Here is a 6,093-nt window from a genome sequence, read left to right as displayed (position 1 = left end):
ATTGATGTCCTCATTTTCTGGTCTTTCTTCTCTTCCTTTTATGGGGTCTGGCTTCAAATTTAATTGGGTAACCAGCAATATCCCTTTGAACTTCATTTAGCTAAATTCCTGGTGCAGGGTAGGTGAACAGTAACTTCAGGTCAGTTTTTCTCTATTTCTTTATGTGTATTAGTGTTTTGATAGTTTTAAAGATTCCCAATATTTAAAAGACCTTTTTTTTAAATTTTTTTAAGAGCAACTATTTTCTTTGCCTTTCCCTAATATGAATGAATCATAAGATTGGTATATCAGTATAAATATTGCCAGCCACATATTCTACATATATTCAGAAGGTTTTTAACCTCCATTTGCAGAGATTGTAGGCACAATTGAAGAATTATCCCACTAACACTGTCTTTTTAGTACAATTTATTTTATTTATGTGTTTAATCTGTGGTGAGTCAGAAAGCATAAAATGCTCTCTAAAAAATATTGGGTCCTCCAATATGCTGTAAATGAATTCTCTCAGGGTCCTAGAACATCACTTGGAAAAATGAGTGGTTCTTGGGTAATAAATGTGACATGTGGGAGCTTGCAACATATAGTTTGTCTCATATCGATAATTCCTTTACACCAAGATAAAGCTTGCTCTGTCTTCAGATAAAATCATGAGCTAAGTGTTTCCACTCAGGGGAGTTTTCTTTTTGTGAGATTTATTGTTTTAACTATTTTCACACCCATTCTTCCTATAAGACAGTATGATGTGTAAATGAGATTGTCATAATATATAGCACATTTCAAAATAATCACATTTCCACTGCTATGTTTTAGCTTATAGAACTAGCAGTACCTTGTGTGCTGGCTGAGCTATAGAAACATGGCAAGAATAAGAGTTAGTAACTGAAGTTACTATTAGTGACTGAAGTAATCTGAAGTTTTGAATGGATGATTTTGGGGATATAATCACAAAGTAAAAGGTAATCCTAAGAAACTTACCTTTCCATGTCAGCATAAATTCATATCAACATCATCATCCTAGTTGTATTTTTTGTGTACATATAATTAGATTAACAAAGGTTTTTGCTTTAATTGTGGGGATTTAAAATATACAGCTATTTGCTGCAAAATAAGTTTCTGTTAAGAAAGAATGACCACATATATGATTGCTGTATGTTACGTACGCCTGTCACAGTTTATAGCATTTATATCTATGTAATTGCATCCCACAACCTTCACACAATGACAAAAATGCCTAATGACTGTAATTGTTATAGAAAGTTTAAAAGTCAGAGTTCTTCCTTATTGTGCATTGTTGCTATCCCACAGAGGGGCACACTGGACACTACATTCGCCCAAACACAGGAGACTCAGAACCGCAAAAAGGTGAAACAGGAGTCTGGAGTCCGGAGTCTGTTTATTAGGGTGACCCACGAGTATATATAGGGTCTGACATGCCTTGTACGTGGAGAAAAACAGGAATTGTACCCGACGCAGGGGTGGGGTGCATTTTTGTACTGGGCCTGGAGCTTCTTGCAGTTTCTGCTAAAAACAAGGTAGTGGGTTGTGCTGTCCGCAGGGCAGAGTGCACTGTGCTCTGCTGACTTGCTTGTTGGCCTTACGGGGGAGTGTGCTCACCCATGCACAACATCAGCCAGGGAAGACAGGTGCACTTGAGGTCCTGTCGACTTAGCCACAGTTTTGTATTTCCTCCAACTTTAAACATTTTATTTGATTTAATTTTGGGAATAAATGGTAATTTCCAGTGTGTGTCTTTGGCAAATTTCTGTTTTCTTAAAGCCATCTAGGACTAAGAGCATCCTTACTCATTTTAGATGTGTTCTACTTGGTAGAATTTGAGGCTAGGGAACTTTTGTTTCTCCTGGCTTGTAGGGAAAGGTATTCACAGTCACTTGGGCAAGGGTGAAGTGAGGTAAGTTGGATTGACTGCATGCAATTGCTGGGCAGTAAGGAATGAATGAAAAATCCAGAAAGAGAAGTCATGTCAGTGCGTAATTCAGACACCAAAAGAAGAGTGAATAGAATCTAGAGTAACATCCACATGCGTACTGACACACCTGAGGATTCTTTTTAAGAGCCCACCACACAGTCAAGTAACTATAAGAGGTATTTCTATATCTAAACTACTTAGTTCATTTAAGTTATAATTTAGACTTTATAGACAGACACTAATGAATCTCAGCAACCCATCTATCTAAACACACACACATATATTTACATGCATCAGCACATACATATCAACAAATATGGTGTGTGTGTGTATATTCCAAGTGAATAACAATATACTAAGCAATATAAAATCCTAACTATTATTATGATAAAATACTTCCAATAGAGAAGAGAGGTCTGTATATAAACACTTAAAACTATTTTGGTATATAGATGTTCATAAAATTCTACATACCACATAGAACTGGACGTCATATTTTCAGAATGTGAGTGTATTCTATCAGAAATAGCTGCCATTGTAAATCATCACTGTTGAGCACTCATTTTATTTTTACAGCGTGTCTCCTTAAGGATTATGTTTTGTGTCTTATCTTATATTCGTATCACAAAGTTTCTATATCTTAAAAGTGCCTGAGTCTTTCCATTTTGATATTCACCTATTGTAGAGTTTTTGAGCAGCAAAATTCCCCCAATTCCAGTTGATATGTATTAATATATCAGGGTGATTAACTAATCCCTGACCTACGTTTTTCCTTCAGGCAATGGAGAATTTATCATTACAGATGTAGTAGTGAATGAATGAACCAAACAACTGAACTTCGGATAGAAACTCATTTTTCTGATCTACTTCATCTAGACAAAACCTTTTTTTCTTGTCCTAGGAGATGAGTTTCTGTACTTTGATGATGGTATTTATACCAATGAATTACCTTCCTAAATTAATAACTGATATTTATGAAAAGTAGATACTTCCACATTTATGTATTAGTCATTTATTAAGCAAAATATTGTGAACAATATAAAAACTTAAAAAATGTTTGCTAAAATATGGTAAAGCAACACCAAAGGATCTTAGGCAGTCATTAATTATTTTTACAAAAGGTATTAATAGAATTATAAAATATTCTCAATAAAGCATACACAATAAAAATAGCTTGGGCATAAAGATGGGTTTATAATATTATCTTACTATTATGAAAAATTCCTGAAGAATAATTTGTTGCTGCTAGCAAGCCTTTGTGATAAGATAATTTTGATTCATTTGTATTTCTACATTTTCCAATAATCTTTCATTAGTGATCCTCAAATAGGTGATTTTCCTCAAGGGACATTAGGCAATGTTGGGTGGCATTTCTGTTTGTTGCACCTAGTGAGAAGTCAAGGAGAGGTGTCCATCATTGGTATCTTTTTTTAAGGGGTACATACAAGAACTGGGGTACAGGTCAGAGATGCAGGGGGTGAGAGGATTCAGAAGAGACAGAGTGGGGAACAGAACAAGAAAATCCACTGAAATACACTGCTGTGGGTCAGTGGGTCAGCTCCCTGGCTGGGGATTGAACTTGATCTGCAGTGGCTACAGATATCCTCATAGTGCTGTGCTTTAACCCGTTGCACCACCAGGGAGGGCTCATCATTGGTATCTTAAGAGTAAAGACTAAGGAAGCTGCTAAATGCCTGCAAGGCTCAGTACAGTGCTTGTTCTCCAGTTCATTAAAGAATTGACTGGCCCTAAATCTCTAATTCCTAAGGCTGAGGAACTGAGCTCAACTTTAAATATGTATTTATTTAAAATTAATTAGAGAGTTAAGGCTATAAAAATGTTTAAAAAAATAATATAAAAATCAAAATTTTTATGCATACCATTTTGTGGAAAACTAGCAAACACCATTCTTTTAAATACAAGAAATTGTCATTGGTAAAATGTGAAATTCTCACAGCCAGTCTAATTCACTAGTGTAAACCTTGCAACATAAGTGACATGATCCAGATTTGCCTGTTAGAAAAGTAGGGCTTGGTTACTGTCGTTTGAACCTGGATTTAGCCAATAGGGGATATTTCTTACAATGGTTTTCTAAATCCCTGTTTGACTTATTTTGGATCTAATTGAAGTCTGAGAACAACTCGTACTCACATAAAGCTTTCTGAGACAAAGAAACTGTGCTTGAATGAACACTTACATGAACATAGTTTTATTTTTCATCCTGGCAAACTTTCTAAGATTTAATGAGGTGAATCCATTTTCAGAAAAAAAAAAAAAAAGTCTAATGAGAAGACACACACACAAATCTAAAAATAGTTAACAGGTGAACTACTTCACTTTTTTCCATACTGTAGCAGAACCCAACATGCCTGATGTGCACATTGTTCCTATTGTAACCCGAAGAACTAAGCTTCTGCCTTACATTATGTTTATGGATTATTATATTGCTATGGTTTCAAAATCAGCCAACATGACTATGTTACTCTGATGGAAGCTAATTAAATGTGGGTGAGTTTAGATTTTACCACCACCATATTCCTTTTTGAAAATGGGTCCACTTTCTTGCTGCTAATCTGTACCTATTTTGAGTATTGCAAACATTGTGTTGTGTCAAATGTTGCTTCTGGTTATCAGATTCCATCTCTAACAATGTCATTTCCCATCAAACCCAATCTTTCTAGAGCTCTGCTATATTTTAGATGGAGGGAGTCACTCTTGCAATATAGTTTACCCAATCTTTCTTGAGTGATGTTATTGGTAATTGAAATACTTCAGAGTAGTGAAATACTTCAGATGGTAGAAATATATGCCTTTGTTATACTCACTATAGATATAGATAGTTCATTGCATCTAATGTTTGACATTGGTGTGAGAGGTAGATTTTGGACATCACTTTAAAAATACTATGAAGAGTCCATGATCTCTAAAAAAATACAGCAACACTCAAGGGCTTTTTCAGCTGTAGTGAGAACTAGTCCATTCTGATGTTTCCCAAAGATACTGAGATGAACCTGGCCCTCCTCATTAGCAAGTATGTTTTAGACTCTACTTTATATAACATAGTATGTGGTGATTTATATATTCTACAGCCAATCCCTACAGCACCCTTACCAGATAGATGGGGTGTTATCACATGATCTGAAGTTTAGATCATTGCCTCTTCCAAGGTGATAACAACTAAAAAGTAGAAAGCCAGGCTTAAAATTAAGTATTCCTGTCTCCATATGTATCATAGTTAGGTGCTGTTCATGTTTAGAATGAATTAGTCATTGTCCTCAAGCAATAACATGCAATTTCAGAAAGTCAAAGTTATTAAAACGAGTGTAGTTGTGATACTCAGTTCATGTTTTGAAACCGAGTAAAATAATTCAAATTACTGAAAACTTCATTTTCCAAGACTTTTATCATGCTTTAATTGTTTGTTTTAAAGTTTTTTTTTAAAGATTTATATATTTGTGCATACAGAATTGGGGTACAGGCCAGAGGCTCAGTGGCAGCGAGAGGCTTCACCAGAGACAGAGTGGGGAGCAGAACAGGCAGATGGACGAAGTACACTGCTGAAGGGAGCAGCAGGCGGGTCAGGAGAGGTCTGCCACGCCATGTGGTCACCTCCAGGGCAGGTGGGAATCGAACTGATGCGGAAGTGGCTGTAGCTTCTCAGTGCAGTGCTTTAACCCACTGCGCCACCAGGGAGGGCCTGTTTTAAAGATTTTTAAAAGCGACCAATAAAATTTTCTTAAATTTCCAGCGGTACTACCCTCTCTTAATTTGATCCTAGCTACTAATTTAGTGCCGAGTCTATTCACATGAGTCGCTGTACCTTGCCCCTGTTCTAATATAACCCTATCTCAACATCAGTACAAACTGACAGAGATGTTTCTGTGTGTTTGTTTTTTTTTCTTTCTTCTCATTTGAAGTTGGTGAGGGAATTTGCAGAAGGTGGTGATGAATAATTAGTCACAATAAGGAAAAACATTTGTCACAACTTATTTCTTTGTATCAAATAGAGAAGTGTATTTGTTCCCATAAATAAAATATGTGCCCCATTTCCTATTTTGTGTATCAGAGAATATTAGGCAATGTTGGGTGGCATTTCTGTTTGTTGCACCTAGTGAGAAGTCAAGGAGAGGTATCCATCATTGGTATCTTTTTTTAAGGGGTACATA

Source organism: Condylura cristata, unplaced genomic scaffold (genome assembly GCF_000260355.1).
Source record: "Condylura cristata isolate star-nosed mole 26May11 unplaced genomic scaffold, ConCri1.0 scaffold00014, whole genome shotgun sequence".
NCBI classification, from domain to species: domain Eukaryota; kingdom Metazoa; phylum Chordata; class Mammalia; order Eulipotyphla; family Talpidae; genus Condylura; species Condylura cristata.
This window is presented reverse-complemented; position numbering follows the sequence as displayed.